At 35.5% G+C, this 18,772-nt stretch overlaps 1 pseudogene; it reads right to left on the bottom strand.

Annotated features, from left to right (window-relative positions):
• Positions 1-3,820: 3,820 nt before the first annotated feature.
• Positions 3,821-4,581, bottom strand: LOC149409024 (uncharacterized; annotated as a pseudogene).
• Positions 4,582-18,772: the final 14,191 nt, after the last annotated feature.

Below are 18,772 nucleotides of genomic sequence, written 5' to 3'. Positions count from 1 at the left end.
AATGTCAACGTTGACAACAGAAATAATTCGATATTTACTATCAATTTTTGAAATAATGGATAATTTACACGCGACGTGTCAGACTTGGAGAATTAAGGAAAAAAAAAAAAAAAAAAAAAATCACAATTTTTTTTTGTGGTATGGACGATGACGTAACGTTATCATTGGAGGGAGTTGATGGAGGTATATTCGGTCTGATCAACTGGGTCCTGGTATCAACTCGCCATCCATTAGGTCCATGAGTTCCGAATGGTGAGGATGGGTTTGTACCCCAAACGCAACGGATCGATCCGGAGTCGATCACGTTCACCAGACATGACAGACAGAGGGCGAGAGAAGCTTGCTGTCTGATCATTATACTTGGGCTGCTGGTTCAAGTACGGAACACTGTACTGCATCATCAGTTGGAAGGCGGGGGATTCGTTGCCTGTGGACGGTTTTTCCTGCAGGAGGCGAAAGGCCTGTTGTCCTCTGATCTATGTACGTACGTTAGTATTTCGTAGTGAGATATATGTTTGAGTGGTTCGGGTTGTTCTTGGAGGTTGATGATCAACCCTAACACGACACTTAACACATAAAATTCATAAACTCTATTTGAAATCGAGTTGTATGTTCTCTTTCACACGATACTATTTGTAGTGATTTATTGGAAATCACGCTATTATTCTCAAATATAACAAGTCTCACTTATAAACATGCACGCCTTTATATTGTCGTACGTTATGCTCATGAAAAGAGCCACCCATAAACAAAGTCAAGGCCATTCGATATATAAAAAATCTCATTCATTCAAAATATATGTATCAAAATATATGTATTATTTTGTGAATAAACCTTATTAGAATTAGTAATAATTAATTTAGTCTTTATTTATTAGCAATAATTTATTTATTTACTTAAACTTAAGTACACAACAGACTCCAAGTGAACAAATGAACACTAATTTAAAAATATTATGAATTTTGTATAATGAAATTGGCTAATATACCTTAACATGTAGTGTGTGTTAGGATATAACATCTTGAAATGTAAGGAGTTACATTCCCACTGTCTCTTTCGTTTCATGATGGTGAAAACAAAGAAGCATTGTCTACAAATTACGTGCTTGAACACTGGTTGTTCTCGTTTCATCATTAATATGTAAACGGATATTTTTGTTATTGTTTTACAGTAAATGTCTTGATCGGTCATGAAAATATATTAAAGACTGCACCAAGCGGTGCACTGAACATTTAATCTCCTAGTGATAAAATGGAGCTGTTCGCTTTATTGCTGATGAAACGAGACATAACTTACTTGTTTTCCTTTATAAGTACGGTTCTGACTTATAATGTGGAACGATATCCCACCACCGACCCTTCCACATTTTAAGCCACTTCTTTCATATTTAATTCTTTCATATTATGATTCTTGAACCTGATTTTTCTGTATTTTGTCAAGATCAGAACATACGAAGATGTATTGAAACCTTCCGTAGGTTCTGACCTAGGTTTAATCTATAAATGTTAATTTTGTTTGTTACTGATTCTTTGACTTCTCAACAGTCATTTCTGTGTACACACTTGTTGTACTTGTTACAAATAATTTTTTTTTTAATTTTAAAAATTGAATTGCATTAAATCTTGCTACCATGTAAGTAACCTGGGATGTTCCTTTCCTATTGTTTTAGAATTTTTATTATAAACTCTAAGTTTATTATACATAATTGTTGTTACAGTCCTGCGAGACTTATTATTAACAACTTTTTTTTTTGAACAACTGTTTACAGAGAAAACCATAAGTTGTTTCATAAAAATATCGATTACGCCTTCGTTACTGTTGGACGTATACCTAGATCACTGCACTAATAATAGTTGCATATCACTTAACCCGATTGCACCTTCTATATTGATGGCTGTATACTGTATTAATTTGGCTCCATTCTTATGCGATGGTTGTTGACTGCTTAACACTCTTGTTGAATTAAGATTGTGTATTTTCATTAACTGCTCTGTTCTCTTATGGATACCCCCATACGACCTAGTTAGGTAGATTAGGTAGAAACATCGACAAAGTGTTTTCTTATCTCCTAAGGAGAAGTAGAGTCAGTGATAAGTGAGGGTTGCTATGCTCCCTAAAAAGTGTTGCCTGACGGGCTTATAACCCTATTTTGGGTTAGTGATGCATTTTTACATTTGGTTGTGTAAAATGAATGTGATAGACACTCAGGTATTATGTAATTTTTATAAATGTAACGTCAACGGTTGTCCATGACGCTAAGTCAATTAGTCTTCACCCAGCATATTCAAGCTGTGGGTGTTGGCGGATCCCGTTCACGTAACATTGGTTGTTATGTTTAGATTAAGTTTTTTAAGTTTAGTTCCTACAATATTATAGTTATTTAAGTAAGAATGGCTGCACCGCAAACATGTTCATCCTGCCTTACGTTCGATGAAGTGCGACCGGAGTTGCGGCACGCACATTCGCTATTCTCACATTGGTTTAATTTTCGTTCTTTGAATACTTCCTATTGATGATTATTATCTACTGTTGATATTTATTGTTAACTTTGTTCTTCTGTTGTAGTAGACCCTTGGACCGACCTGGAAAGAATAGGGTTAGGTTATTTAGACAATTTTATATGTTTGAGGGCAAACATTTGGTGGCGAGGGGGGTAATGTTATGATGCAGGGCTAGACTCCTTTTGTTTTAATATTTTATTCATTAATTTATTCTGCATCATCACATTTATCTAATATAACCTGTTAAACAACCATTCCCGATGTGGGTAATGGTGATTTCTTTGAAAGAAATGGTGTACGAGCGAACCACGCGACAATCGTAATCCGGTAATCAGCCGACAGCGGTAATCCGTAAATAATTGTCCCATCCGGCGTGAGATGAAATTATATTCAATCCTAAATTCGGCTTACGCAAAACCGTCAAGCGGGAGCCTCGTTATTTTGGACGTGTGATGTTTGGGAATACTAACCGCACGTGGCCGGCGGCCGAGAGAAAGCTACTGGCCTAAGTTGCAGCATCCTCAGAACCCGGATACATCCGCGTTATTAGCTGGAGATCGTGGATGTGGCCGGGAGATATATTCCTGCCCCTTTCGGAGGCCCGATCCACGCTTCACGGGGTCACGTCAGCCGCTGGATGGAGTCCGGGGGACGTTCCGTCGCTTCGCCAATAAGAAGTCACAGTGTTCAGTAATAGGAGACGTAGTGATTCGCTCTCGTAGAGTAGATTATGATTACGGATACAGGTCGGTCTTGGGGTAAGTCCAAAATGTATAATTTTATAAATGTTTCTCAATACATGTAATAACATACTATGCACCGCTTTTTATTTTATTTACTATGTAAGACCATCCCTAAGAACAAAACAGGATTCCGACACGCGACCTTGGTTGCGAACCTTTCACACCTGAGATCATTAAGTATAAACATTCTAGATGATTAATTTTAACCTAGATTGGCGCGTTCTACCGAACAAAGTTTATACAATTATTATTTGTACCCTAGGTCAAACCTACTTAACATGGTAGCAAGAATTGCTTGATATCAAATGAATTAGAAAACGGTAGTAAATTATACAAATATGAGTAATATATAATAATATAGTGTAAATAATGTAATTAGATATAGTACTATGAAAGAGATAGCAAGAAGACAAAAAAATAATAATAATAAAAATAAGGTAGCAGGAACTGCATAACATACATAACAAATGAATTCCAGAAGGGTAGGAAATGAAACAAATATGGAGAAATATAGAGCGAGACATAAATGCACGGGTCAAGACATACCTCGAAAGAATAGGCATTAATTCAAAATTATCAAAGCGCAGCCAATTTGCTTTCGTCTGAGATAATAATGGCATTAGTTCCCTCGTTTTTACGAAGATAAATTTGCCCCCGTTTAATCCAAAAAAAGCGATATTGTTTCTCCTTCGCCGCTGTTCGTGTCTTGTACCACAGCTGTTTACCGCGAAATGTTAGTTGTTCTGAAATGAAGATCGGCGAGCAGGAACCAGCTATACCGATGTTTGAGGTGTTCAATTTGTCTTCTGGATTCTGTTTGTTTTTGTTGAAAGTTTTTACGTCTGTTAACAGGTTTTCTCTTGCTATGTTCGTTTTGAATTTAACAATGATTTCTCTCGGATGACTCTTGTTGTTTTTTTTGCTGCGCGATGAATGGCATCAATGTCCTTTGTATCAGTGGAGGACTTTGTTGTTTTGCAGATATTGAAAAAAACGTCTTGCAGATTTTCTCCTTTGATTTCTGGGATGCCTCTTATTTCTATGTTGTTCGCTTTGAGTTCCCTTTCCTGCATGTCCACACATTTTTCCAAGACATAAATCCTAGCTTCCAGGGTTGAGTTCTTTTTAGTGAGTTCATCATTTTTTAGTTCGATGTCACGGATTCTAGCCATGAAATCCTCATATTGAGAACTCATAAATTGAATACTTTCAAGTATTTTGTTATTCTGATCTAGAATATCATTTTGTGTTTTTTCCAGATTGGACGTCTTGTTCATGACTAGATCTTGAATATCTTTAAGATTTGTCGGTGTCTGAGCGGCGAGCGCTGAACTAATATCCGTAACTTTTTTAATCTGCTCCAAAGGTTCAGTATCACTGATTGTCTGCAACGGGCTAGCAGCGCCGGGCTTGGCTGAATTGCAATGCTTGCAAACTTGTTGAGATCGCCGTAATAATACCTCCGCAAGCCAAATGAAATGCGCCTTTGCATGCGGCACACGTGAATTTTAACTCGTCAGTACGTAGAGTTTCTGAGCACACTCGGCAATGCATCTTGAATTAATGTTTTTTTCGTACTACCCGCGTAAAGCAAATTGTATTGTTTATAGTTTTGCTGATTTAATTCGGAAGGAACTTTAAATAACTCGGATATCATAAAAAATAATTATAGAACTTTGTAGTACGAACACGTAACACTCCGAGTAACTTTTAATTTGAGCGTTATAGTTTTTAAAATACACTTTACTACGGAGCAAGTTAATATGAACTATTCACAGGTATAGAGTATTGTTGAAAAGAATTGCAGAGAAGCATTGAATAATAACTAACTTTTTAACTATATGGAGCAATTGACGATCGTGTGATCATGTGTGAGAAAAAACAGTATTACTAATTAATTACAAATGTATTCAAATTATTGGTAATCCGGTTAAAAACGGAATTGCAGACCGTTTCCTGGTAAACTTTTAGTAAATTCGTAATATATCGAAACACGTGTTTATGCCCTGCCTTTCCCTTGAAAATGTACAATGACGAAATGAGGTTTATTAGGAAACCTATCACTTCATTCGTTCAGGATCTGCAATCCCGTTTCTAACCGGCTTGCGAGTATTTGAAGAGATACTTAATCAATTAGCAATATTCAATATTAGTATTTTTCCTCCGTGTAACTAATATGGTAACTATGAAGAAGAAAATATGATTTTTGTCTCATAATATCCTCTGGACAGATGGAAATGAGGTTTCAAGCTGTAAACAGTTATATAGACCGATTCCGCAAAAAAAAACAATTTTTTGACGTCATTAAAATATCATTTTTCCATTAACCGGGTTGTAGCCGAATAGTAGAGTTAATATTTTGTTCATAAAAGTGTTCGTCATTGTTAAAAAAAATCCCACTATACTTCATACAAACTCCCAGAACCCGCTATAGATTCTTGCTGGCATGTCAGAGATAACACTGTACCATTGGCAGGGCCTCTTCATAATAATAACATAATAATACATAGTAACATAGTAATATATATGGCCTCCGAGAAAGAAACGGAAAGTCAGTGTCAAATAGTCGACTAATCACGGGCACGGGTTAAAATGTCAATATATCGCTTGCTTCTCATTCTTCGGGATTACATTGTATGTCGACGTCAAATGTCAATCATGTTGGCATTCTGACAAAGGTAGCAGCTCGCTCCGTTCCGCGCGGTTCACTGCGCGTGTGTAATGCTATAAACATGTATTTGTTTTAATCGTCAGAAGACAATTTGTTCTTTGTGTTTCTCTCTGCCGCCGAACCTGGCTTGTTATTGCCTAACTTGTTTATTTTGATATGCTTTTTGTTGTTATTTATGTGAAGGGTGAAACGAAGGCTTCTCAAGTCGGGTGCTCCAACAAATCAAACGCTTAATGCACCTCATTCTCGTTCCTTGGATCTTACGTCTTAATAATGAAATGATTACTTACACGCTAATAAATATGCTAATTTTATGAAAGTCAAATATGAGCTCTAGATTCAATACAATTGAATGCAATGTTACGCTACGGTTAACCAATTAACAATGAGAAATAATATTTATCTGGCAAACAGTCCTTCAAAGCGTAAAAATTACGTTTTATATCATACTCGTTTTGAAAACCCCTATACATCCGAGATTTGGATTAAAAAATATGGAACACGCATTGGGCGTCCTTTTCATATTATTCCTAATATCCATATCACATAACGGAAATTACATTTGCGAGCTAAAAATAGATCCGGTAACTTAGAATTTTTTAACAGAAAAAGCTGTGGAAATGTCAGACCACAAAGTTAGATGGTACATATTTGCTTGGTTCTAGATACAGCACATTGTTTGGAGGCATCACCATTAAACCTGCAAATAATTCAGGAACATGTCACGTTAAACTAATTAACTTTTTTAAAAGAATTTTGAGCTAACTGAAATCTTGTAAATCTTCGTAATTATCTCGTTACAAGCAATCCAAGTTCAGTTGACCTTTAGAGGTTGCCTTGGATGACTGTTCCTCGTGGGGTGAGTCTGTATCGTTTGCATTAACCAATCGCGTGGTAGCGCAGTCGATTTCAAATCGAACACCGAATTTGACATTGAATCCATTCAAAGTAGAGCAATGATATTGTGCCTCCACGCAAAATGCAGGAGTGAGGCTAACGCAAAAGATACCAATTTTCCCCCTGGACAGTCTACCAAATTTTTTACAATTTGTTATATTGTCCTCTCCGAGATCCATGGCACCTAGAGAAGATTCTTTCCCACTCTCCTCCGCAGCACCATTATTCGCAGCACCAGTCTTCGCAGCATCAGTCCTCGCAGCACCAGTCCTCGCAGCATCAGTCCCAGCCGCAGCAGCAGCACCACTCCTCACCACCCGTGCACCAGCCGCACCAGCAGAAGCCACAGCTACAGCTGGAGCAGCACCTTGCGCAGGAGACCCAGATGGATCAGCTGGAGCCGGTGCAGGCCACGATGAGGCAGATCCTGCCTGATATTTCCAGCAGTGTGGCTAAGAGTATAGAGAATACGCCCAAGCTCCTGGTCAATGAGTTGGTTCAGTTCAACAAGGCAAGTAATGCTGCATGCACTTTTCATACCCTCTTGGATAGATTGGAGGGTATGTGTTGAAAACCATGTATTACGTACGTGGAGAAGAGAGAGGGATGTTTTGGATATATAGAGCCAATGAACACTGACGAGATTTTGAATCGGTTAATCAGCGGAAAGAGAAGAAATAGAGTAAACTTTTGTCTGTTCATGTCAAAATTCATTTTTGTTCAACAGCCTTCCAAAATTTTCGATTTTTAAAAGGAATGTCAAGGTCATCATTTCTTTGAAAACACCTTTTGATTATTGTTTTTCATGTATAGTTTATTCAGGTTTATGTAAAAGTAATAAAACCAGTTTATGTATGTATTCATTTAAACAAAGTTAAGTTGTCAGTAAGTTTGCAGGTTGTCTACCAAATGCTTTTTTTTAGTTTTTTTTTTTTGATACAACAAACTCTTCTGGGCAAAAGTCTAACAATGTAAACGTGGAATATATATTACCTATCTGGTAAACAGAAAACAAATAATTAATCATAAAAATAAATTGCAGTTTTTGTTCCCATATTTGAGCAAAACTCATATAGGTAATTTTCATCCAGTTCTGCATATTTCAGCTGGCACTGTACTGTATTCTGAGGATTTTCTGCCCTAGTTTTCAACAGGTTAAGCAAAAATGTGTGTCAGAACAGATTTGTCCCATTCTGTCTTCCTGCAGTTGCAAAAAAATGGCCTGTAGCTTATTTATCAAAAATTGGATTTTTCAAGGAAAGAAAAAAATCTATACGAAACAAAAAATTGGAATTGAAAGGGTAGACTTGGCACAAATAATAATACACGTGTACTGAATTCTACTTGTTATTTTTATATTTTGTCATAAACTGTTTTTCTCATATACATATCTCAAAAAGTATTTTTTTGGAGATGACCAATTTTAATTTCGTCATTGCTGAGGATCATGATATTTCCTCAGATGTCAAGACTCTTTAATTCGTCACAGTCCTGTTTGCGCGTTTTACCTTAACCGTCTCATTTCCCTCTAGATCCAGCACCAGTACCGCCTGACTTCGGAACAGGGCCCCGCCCACTGCAAGCTGTTTGTGGTGTCGCTGCAGTTGGGGGGTGGCGAGGGCGGCGGTCCCGTGGAAGAGTACAGCGCCGAGGGCAGGCGAATCCATGCTGCACAGCACGCCGCGGCCGCCGAGGCCCTGCGCCGCACTGCCTACCCCCGGCCCCCTCCCCGTAGGGCAAACGGTAACCATTCACTTTATATACTTACATATTGTGGAGACTGACGTAGCGCCCTCCACCTAGCAGAATCCACTCGGTTGATCAGTGGTTCCATAATATTGAAGGAAAGAATAAACATCAAATCTTAACTAACCTAACCTACTTTTTCTTTACTAAACTCTCACGTAGATGATTTGTTTCCAACTTGACTTGAAAATTGTTGATTGAATTATATTATTCCCTGATTTTCTTACACCATCTAGAACTACTAGATCCAAATTATTTTTAATAATTATTACATGTTATGAGCAGGCAGCATTCATTCTGCTGATGCGCTCATATCTGATTTCACAATAAGTTTAACAGTAATTGCGTTAAATTTTATAATTACCTAATTGGGGAAACTCGGTAAACGCTAAAGATGTTTTCATCATACAAAAGAGATGCATAAGAAAAATTACAAACTCTGATCGTTTAGATTCATGTAGACCTATGTTTAAAAATCTGAAAATTCTGACAGTCACAGACATATTTATATATATTGGAGTTATGCATGTTAGCGCGATCATCTACAGACAAGTTCCCACTAAAAAACTCAACACATAAATACGCTACAAGGCTCACAGAAAACTTACTAATACCAAAAGCAAACAAAACAATATTCCAAAAAGGACCATACTAAATGGCCATTAAAGTATATAACAACCTACCACATAACATTAAACAAATACAAGATACACACAAATTCAAATCGTTACTAAACACTTTCCTTGTTAATAAATGTCACTACACGTTGAGTGAATACCTCACGTAAATGAAACGCCTATTTTTATTGGTATATATATTTGTATTGTTTTTATTTTTTCATTGGTATATTGTTATTTTATCTGTATAAACATTGTAATTAAATAAATGTGGTTAGCTGGAAGAAATGGGGTATACCCATAAGCTTTACCTTTTGTAATTTTAATTTTAATTTTACAATAAATAATTTTTTGATTGATTGATTGATTGATTGATAAGTATCATTATCAACATGACATGTTGTGGTATTTTTTTCTTCCGTGTTTACTCTATTTGCAAGGATTGAATGCAAAAGATGTTATGTTAAAAAATTAACATTTTGGTTAGTGGTGAAGATTTCTTATTCTCGATCAAGTCATCTCTTTCTCTTCTTTCTTTTAACATTGGTAATCTTTTATAATAATTGTAACAATAATATCACGATACTCCCTTGTTATCTAGATTGCATGCAGTTGGCAATATTTTTGAAGAAATAGTAGATGTGTTCCATTAAGTGACCACATTAGTTTTCGAACACCTTTTTTAGGGGTTTTTACAAAGGGAATAGTTTATAAAATTATATGCAATTATTTTACTACTAAACAGCTTTTTTTATACATAACCGAAGTGCCCTAGGAACAATCTTTTGTATTTATTAAGTGATAAATTGATAATGTCCACTGAAGAATCCACATTATCGCCCTCCTTTGGTACTTATTCTGGCCAATGAGGAGTTCATATTATGGTAATTTCCCAGAATTTCTGCACTGACAAAAAAACCCGACTTCTAGTAATCTTGTATTGGTAGAAACCACAGACATAGGAATTAATAGACGAGAAGATAATGGCGAGGGGTAAAATCAACTGTTGAAGAACGAAGGGCGTAAGGCTGACGGTGATTCGTCAATAAATCAATCTGACAGTAAATAGGCATCTCGCATTATAATATCACCATTTACTTCTTAAAAGTAAAATCTGCTTTGGAATGAATAGACATTTTTACATGGGAGCGCAAATTACTCGCCACGTTATGAACAAATTTGCGAAGTCCAAATTCGGCAAAAAAATTCGGTTGTATTTTCAGAGTCGAATATTTCGTTTAAGTATTTAGTTAAGACACTTTTACAAATGTTCATAATTTACTTCCCAGCAACCAACCAGCTTTGTGTTTTGCGTCCAGACGTTTCTCGATATGATAGTATAATATGTTTCTAAAACTGATCTATATTATACGATGTGAATATGCTTAAAATAAAGTAAAATAATGCTTATATATGGAATGTAATACGACAATTGGGTTTATTCTCTTTTTCACATCTATTTTTACAAGTTTTCATACTACAAGTCAACATTTTGCCGTGTTATTTCGTAAAATGAACCGATGATGCCTCGACCATAGTTCGCACAAGAATGATGACGTCACGTTTTCAAATTTCACTTGAGGCCATACGCCAGCCCAGCCGGTTCCAATGGAACCGGTATGGGGAGTGGGGATAATACGCTTTTAATCACTTAGGGCAGGTCTACTAATATTCATATGTCTATGGTAGAAACTTATAAATAAAACATAAAAGTAATGTAAATGGAATGTATAAAAATGATAAAAACGTGTACAAGTTTTGGCAAAAGTGCCCACATCTTTCTACTAAGTATTGGTTCTAATAATTATTGCATTAGCTAAAATTACGTCAAATAAATCGTATTTTGTTAGGTAAAAAAATTGTGTTATCTAGCTGTGGTACACGGTACCTACCTACGGACCGCGAGGTGCGGGGAGCACTTCGGCGGTAGTCTGTATTACCATTCGGTATTCTGTAGTCTCACAGTTAACAAGCAATAAACGATCTCTGTAAATAGTAACTAGCCTTACGTATCATTATCAATCCTGAACCCAAGTCCCCTTTTAAGGTGAATCTACAGGATATTACAGTGGCGACGAGGAAACTAAGTCATTATTAAAACAGTGGCGAAGTTTAAAAGAATTTACGCGGCAAACGTGTTGTTAAAATTCAAGAAATTCGAAGAGTATTCACGTAATGGCGGTGCTCTTTTAAAATGTTACGGACGGGGAGTCTTGCAACATTCATAGAACAGGATCGTAGAATCTTTGAAAGATAAGATTAAAAAGAATTCAGCGGGGAGCTGAATTGCGAAACCAGAATCAAAAAAATTTGTTCATGATAATCACGCGGGAGCGGAGTTATCGTGAAGAGGATAAATATTCAGCGGGGAGCTGAATTCATCTTCAAACCATAAGAAGCCGGGGGCTGAACAACAGCAGCACAGCTGGGAGCTGTATTGGAAGCAAGGAGCAGCTGAGAGCGGATCCTTGGGAACTATCGGTCGAGAGCTATTCTTGGAGTACAGCCGAGGTTAAGAAGGAAGATCTGCAACAGGAGGGAGTAGATGACCAGAACCAGAGGTTAAGAAGGAAGATCTGCAACAGGAGGGAGTAGATGACCAGAACCAGAGCTTCAACATCATTAGCCTTAAGTTAAGTCCATAGTTTAAGTTTTGTGTTGATAATTTTTTTTAAATATTGTTGTAATTTTGTTGTAAAAACAATAAACATGGCTCAAATCAAACCATTAGAGACCTTCAGTCACAAGTCAGATTGTTTCGGGGTGTTCAAAGCAAGATTGGAGAATTACTTCATATTATATGATGAGAAAATTTCTGCCGAAAAGAAACGTGCTATATTCTTGAACGCTTTGGAGGAGGAAACTTTTAAATTATTGTTTGAGTTGGTTACTCCTAAAAAAATAAATGATGTCACAGTAGAAATTTTGTGTGAATTTTTGGGTAATTATTGTGAAAATGTTACTTCGTTGTTTGAAGAAAGATCAAAATTTTATAATGTAGTTAATGAATCGGGAGAAAGTGTAAAAGAATTTGCGGCACGGTTAAAAAGTTTATCCATTAATTGTAAATTCGGTACTAGATTTGAAGATAATTTAAAAGATTTATTCATTTGTAAAGTGAGAAACCCTAGAATTAGAGAACGGTTATTCATTGAGGGTGAAAAAAATTCGTTTGAGAAATTAATTTCAATCGTAGCGTGTTTAGAGGCTTCAGAAGCAAATTTTAAAGATGAAAAAGTGTGTTATCAAGTAGCTAGTTCACGTTCAAGATCAAAAAGTCCGAAAAATAATCCATCAGTATCGAAACATCGAAGTGTTTATTTAAATTCGAGGCATAGTAGAAGTTCATCGCGCGATAGTAATAATTTAAAACCGAAATTGAAGCATCTAGATTCGGAACAGAAAAAGTATTTTAATTGTAATAAATTCGGGCACTTTAAATCAGAGTGCAAGGTTGTGAATAATAAATTTTCGAAGTGTTTTAAATGCGGTCAAAAAGGTCACATTGCTAAATTTTGTAGAAATATTTCGTGCATTAAAAAAAAGATTTTCGTCTCAAGTATTAATAAGAGGATTGAACCGTATATAATTAAATTGAAAATAAATGATATTTCTTTCGAGGCAATGATAGATTCAGGAGCGGGAATTAGTGCCATACCCGAACGTATCTATAAATTATATTTTAATCATGTTAATTTAATGCAATTTAATTTACACTTAGCGAGTTACGATAACAAGCCGCTAAAGGCGAGCGGTAAAATAAATTTATTGGTTACATGTAATAATAATCAACAAAATTTTGAATTTGTAGTTATTGAAAATGGTTCGGATTTAATTTTAGGTAGAGATTTTATGGAATTATTTGGGATTAGCATTAGTTTTTTGAATAATTGCACGGTAGTAAATAATTTTGGTGGTAATGAAGAAAGCAATTTAGATGTCGATAAGTTGAAAACACAATTTGGTGACGTATTAACGAATAAATTAGGGAAATTTAATAGATATAGTGTTGAACTGGAATTAATAGAGGGATTTCAGTCAAAAATGTGCAATGCAAGGCAAATACCTTTAGCTATTAAAGATAAAGTCGAACATGAAATTAATAGACTTGTTTCAGAGGGAATATTACAATCAGTAGAAACGAGTAGATATGCATCTCACATTGTTCCAATAATTAAGAAAGATGGATCAGTTAGGATCTGTGGAGATTATAAATTAACAGTTAATCCAGGTTTGGTTGTAAATAAATTTCCAGTACCCGTAATTACAGATTTATTGACACAAATCAGTGGAGCAGTAATGTTTTCTAAATTAGATTTAAAAATGGCATATTCACAATTACAGTTAAGTGAGGGTAGTAGAGATATAACTACCATAGCTACACACATAGGTTTATATAGATATACTCGACTGGTGTATGGTTTAAATGCAGCACCAGGTATATTTATGCGGGTTATGTTTAATTCATTGCAAGGTTTAAACGGAACAATTATATTTTATGATGATATTTTGATTACGGGCAAATCAGTTGCGGAACATAATAAAAATTTAGTAGCATTTGAATAGATTGAAACTTTGTGGTCTCACGGTAAATGAAGAAAAATGTGAATTTTTCAAAACAAGTATTGAATACTTGGGGTACTTTATTTCGAAGGAAGGTTTTAGACCATTAGAAAGTAAAGTTAAAGCAATATTGGAGTCTAGTAGTCCATGTAATATTAACCAGTTAAGAAGTTTCTTAGGTTTAGTTAACTATTATAGAAATTTTATTCCGAATATATCTAGTTTGTTAGGACCTCTATATAGATTATTAAAAAAAGATTCGGAGTGGATTTGGTCAAAGGACTGTGAAAATGCAGTTTTAGAACTTAAAAAAGAAATTTCTTCTGATTGCGTGTTAGTACATTTTGATCCACGTATACCAGTAAAATTAGTAACGGATGCATCCTTAGAGGGATTGGGTGCGACAATTTTACATACTTATTCAAATGGTAGTAGTAGACCTATAGCGTTTGCATCAAGGAAATTGACAGACACAGAGAGTAAATATAGTATTTTAGATTTAGAAGCAACAGCGATAGTGTTTGCATTAAAAAAATTCTTTGTATATTTATACGGTAGGAAATTCAAATTAGAATGCGACAATCAAGCTTTAGTACGAATTTTGTCAGAAAAGAAGGGCATTCCTGTGTTGAGTGCTAATAGATTGCAACGTTACAGTTTAATTTTGGCGGGGTTCAACTATGAAATTGAATACGTAGCTTCAGAAAAAAATTGTTCAGATTTTTTATCAAGATTACCAATAGAAGATACAAATAAATCGGAGGATTTATATATTGAGAAGCTGAGTTCCATTAATTTTCAGGATATTGAAAAAGAGTTGTTATTTTATGTTGGTGATAACTCTCAGGTTCCATTAAATGTTGATAATTTAAAGGAAACCACTATTAAAGATGACGTGTTATCATTGGTAAAACAATATTTACGGCAGGGTTGGCCAAGGAAAATTCCAAAAGATAGTGAGTTATGGGCTTTTTGGAAAATTAGAGATGAGTTGTCTTTAGTAGAAGATTGTATTTTTTGGGGACATAAAGCCATCATTCCAAATTCTATGAGAGGGGATTTGTTAAATATGTTACATCGTTCACATTTAGGTATAGCTAAAACTAAAGGGTTAGCAAGAGGGTATTTCTGGTGGCCAAAAATGGGCAAAGATATAGAAAATTTAGTTAGATCATGTAAAAAGTGTCTGGAAAATCAGGCGAATCCACCAAAAACTCCTTTACAACATTGGCCGATTGAGGAAAAGCCGTGGACAAGGGTACATATTGATTTTTTTGGTCCGATGGCTAATACCAATTTTTTAATTATAGTAGATGCAAGTACCAAGTGGATAGAATGCATTAATTTAAAGCAAGCTAATACGGATAATACTTTAAGGGAATTAAAGAGGATGTTTGCTCAATTTGGTACTGTAGAAACTATTGTATCAGATAACGGGTCTGTTTTCTGTTCAGAAGAATTTAAGCGTTTTTGTAAAGATAGAAAAATCCAGCACATCACTTCTCCTGTGAATCATCCGCAGAGTAATGGATTAGCTGAAAACGCAGTTAAAACGTGTAAAAATTTAAAAAAAAAGATTTTACATAATGGGGGGCAGTGGCGGTTCTTCACAAGGGGACCGTGGGGACAGTCCCCACTACAGATATTCCAGAAATCTACCAAGAAAAAAATGACAATTCTTTCAGTTCGCAAAAAATAATGAATGCATTCTTTACATGAAAGTAATTAACAGTTGCAGAAATTTCAACTAAAAATTCATTAGGGTAATTTTTAAGCTTGGAATTTGAAAAGTTTCTTCCGACGAACGTGCGACTAGCCTCCTCCGTTCCTTGCAGCATACTAATTACTAATACCAACGGGACCGACGAGCCCGACCTAGCTAGCGTCCAGTTTTGCGCAGAACGTTCTGCGCAGTTGGGGGACAACCCCAGGGATTTATTCCCACTAAAGCATTGATGTATTACACTAGATTAGCCCTGTCTAGCTAAATTCATTTTTAAAATGACCCCACCTAGCGTACGTCACAAATATGGAGATGAACTTAACAACCCAACTCTGTTTAAACTCCCTGTACAAGCGTTCAAACTCGTAATCAAAACCACGGAGAATTTGTTGTCAGAGGTTTTGTAAAATGGACATAAAGCCAAAAAGAAACTAACACTTACAGCAAATTTTATGTGCTGAATAAGGGCTGAATCAGGAAAGAATTGATAAATAACACAAAAATGAGAAATTCTATACAGGTCCTACAAAAGCAAAAACGTTCACATTTTTATTATTGTGAAGAGGTTTTTTTTAATTTACCATAGTATTTAGATAGAATGGTATATAATTATTGAAGAAAACAATCACTTTGTGATTTGAAATCATTTAATTTAATTTGGTTTTATGCCCGGTCGGGCTTTTGCATGCATTTTAAAACAGAAGATATCTAGTAAGCTGTCGAAAATTATACAAAATAATTAAAACTGACGAATATAAAATAATATTAGTAAAACATTTAACAGTAACATAAAATTATAGAGACTAGAACAACACTTCGTATATTTAATAATTATACTACTATCATTCAATTAAAAGTTATTTTGTCTTCGACCACTTTGTTAGAATTAAGACATTGTGTCAACTAGTTTTGGTCAGCTAGTTTCTCAACCTTCTTCAAGATAGCATTATTGAAAACTAACCTAAGTACTAAAACTAACCTAACGACTTTACATTAAACATAATGTAAGATTAACATAAAGAGAGAGATAAATCATCAAATATTGCGGGTCCACAAGCGAGCTGAACCACGACTTATGGGAAAGTAACGAAGCAACCTAATTGAATAAGCAAAAATGATGAGGACATAGCTTCAGAGAGCGTATGGGTAAGGGGTAAGGGGGGTGGAGATTACATGATTACAATATATACTTATTTATTTCTTTACTCCCGTTAAATAGGATTTTACGTATTATTTACGGCATTCACGAACATCGGTTGTTGCAATTCTGATACAGGAACAACCGGCTATTCGATTACAAAAGAAGTTTCAGCAGGATTGAGAACCAGTCTTGTTCGAGAAAAAACAATGGCGGTATCTATATTCGCAGGACCTGTGGCCATGGTGGACAGCGACTGTCCAATATCAGCCTGAAAACAACGACATTATCAATTAAAACCTGATCAATCCATAATAAACTTTCTTAAGTCTTTTATAATTACCGGAAAAACAGGCAAAGCTTTGCAGTATACACGTCGGAGGCCGCTTGCAGTTAGATAAATATGTTTGAAAATTCTTAGAGCAAACGCGGTTTCCTGCTGATGGGAATTCGGATTGTTTCTAACCATTTCTCCATTTTTTCCGGTTTGTAGGGAAACCAAAGCGAAAATACCCATAAAATAAATGAATTCATTAAATGAAGCAAATTTATTTCTATCAATTCTTCTACAAAAAATCGAAAAAGCGAAGTAGATATTACCCGAAAGGCAATAACGACTTAATACAACCCTGATTGGCAAAATGCACGGACCAAATATATCACACACTTGAGTTGTCGCGCGTGTCAACGCTAGACGACTAATACATCAATAATTATCACGCATTGGTTGCGTGATATTTGTATGCTCCCACGTGATAATAATTAACAGGAATCACCCAATTGGTGGATTCCTTGTGGGTGTGTTATTCATGTGACGTCAGGAATTTTACCAGCAAAAATAGCTGACAAGCAAAATAGCTTAACTCTAGACCAAAAAAAGGTAAAACGCAATGCACAGTGCCCATTTCGCATTGCGACACAATGCGTGCGCCTTTTCATAAATGTGCACGTGAACCAAACCAAAATTGTGTTGGGGTCATTTTTCAATGGTTATGCCGTGTCGAGTCTTATTTAGTCTATGCACTAAAGTGATTATTCTACTTGGACAGAATACTCTTGTATGAAATGTTATGAATTTGCGCATGCGTATTTGAATCTTCTAACGAAATCTCAGGGGACAAACTTGAAAATCCCCTTGTGATGGTTTGTTTTAGTTCTAATTATTGAAGTAGGTCAGTTATGCACGGGTCAGAATATGCGTTAGTCGTGTTATAATCGTTTGTGACGTTTAAGTAAAATAATAGTATTGATATCGATTGATCGGATCATTTCTTATTTCTATAGCGCCGTTCTCGTGGTAAAAGCGCTTTAAACTGAAGTATCTACGATTAACTTGTGTTATTTTTTATTAAACGTAATATTTATGAATATTTGGTGTTTCTGGTTAGGTGCGTGACTTATCTTCTTATCTAATAATAATTTTTGTTAGAAATTATTCGAAAAAATGAATGAAGTCGACTTTTTACTGAAAAATAAATTCAGTACGTTAACGTTTGACGAAAAAGTAGAAGTGAAACGCCTAGGTGCTCACCAACCTAGAGACATTGTAATCGAGTTTCATGTTGTTAAAACTCGTAAAAAGTTACATTTTAATCCAGAGTGGTTTTCTAAAAAATCTTGGTTATGTGCTAGTGTTTTTGTTGCAGTAAAAAACCTATTCGTGTATATATTTATATTGGATCTCGTACTCCCATTTTCTGGCAATGAAATGTCAGTATCTACACATAAAAAATGACGGTCCCCACCACCGAAAATGTGCTCGAGCCGCCACTGATGGGGGGTTACCGAAAGACGTCGATGATAGGTTAACCAAATTCCTAATTGATTATAGGAATACCCCAAATATCACGACTGGTGTAGAGCCAGCGGTGGCTATGTTAGGACGACGATTAAGGTCCGTGTTTGATTTCATTTCTCCAGCGATTGCGGAAAGGAGGGGGAGAGGTGTATGTCGGATAAAGTAAAGAGTAAAATATTAGTTAGTAGAGAAAATCAGAAAAAGAGTTATAAATCTAAGAAAAGAAATATGAATATATTTGTGGTGGGGAAAAAGGTGATGACTAAGGATTTTAGAGGAAAAAAAGGTTGGGTGGTAGGTATCATTAAAAAAAGAATTGGATTTAATACCTACTTAATTTTCATAAAAGACTCAGGGCAAATCTGGAAAAGACAT

The sequence above is a fragment of the Hesperophylax consimilis genome, unplaced genomic scaffold (assembly GCF_061612785.1).
Source record: "Hesperophylax consimilis isolate HC1 unplaced genomic scaffold, BYU_Hcon_1.0 scaffold_38, whole genome shotgun sequence".
NCBI classification, from domain to species: Eukaryota; Metazoa; Arthropoda; class Insecta; order Trichoptera; family Limnephilidae; genus Hesperophylax; species Hesperophylax consimilis.
Note: the sequence above shows the minus strand (reverse complement) of the source record. Positions and strands in the feature narration are given on the sequence as shown.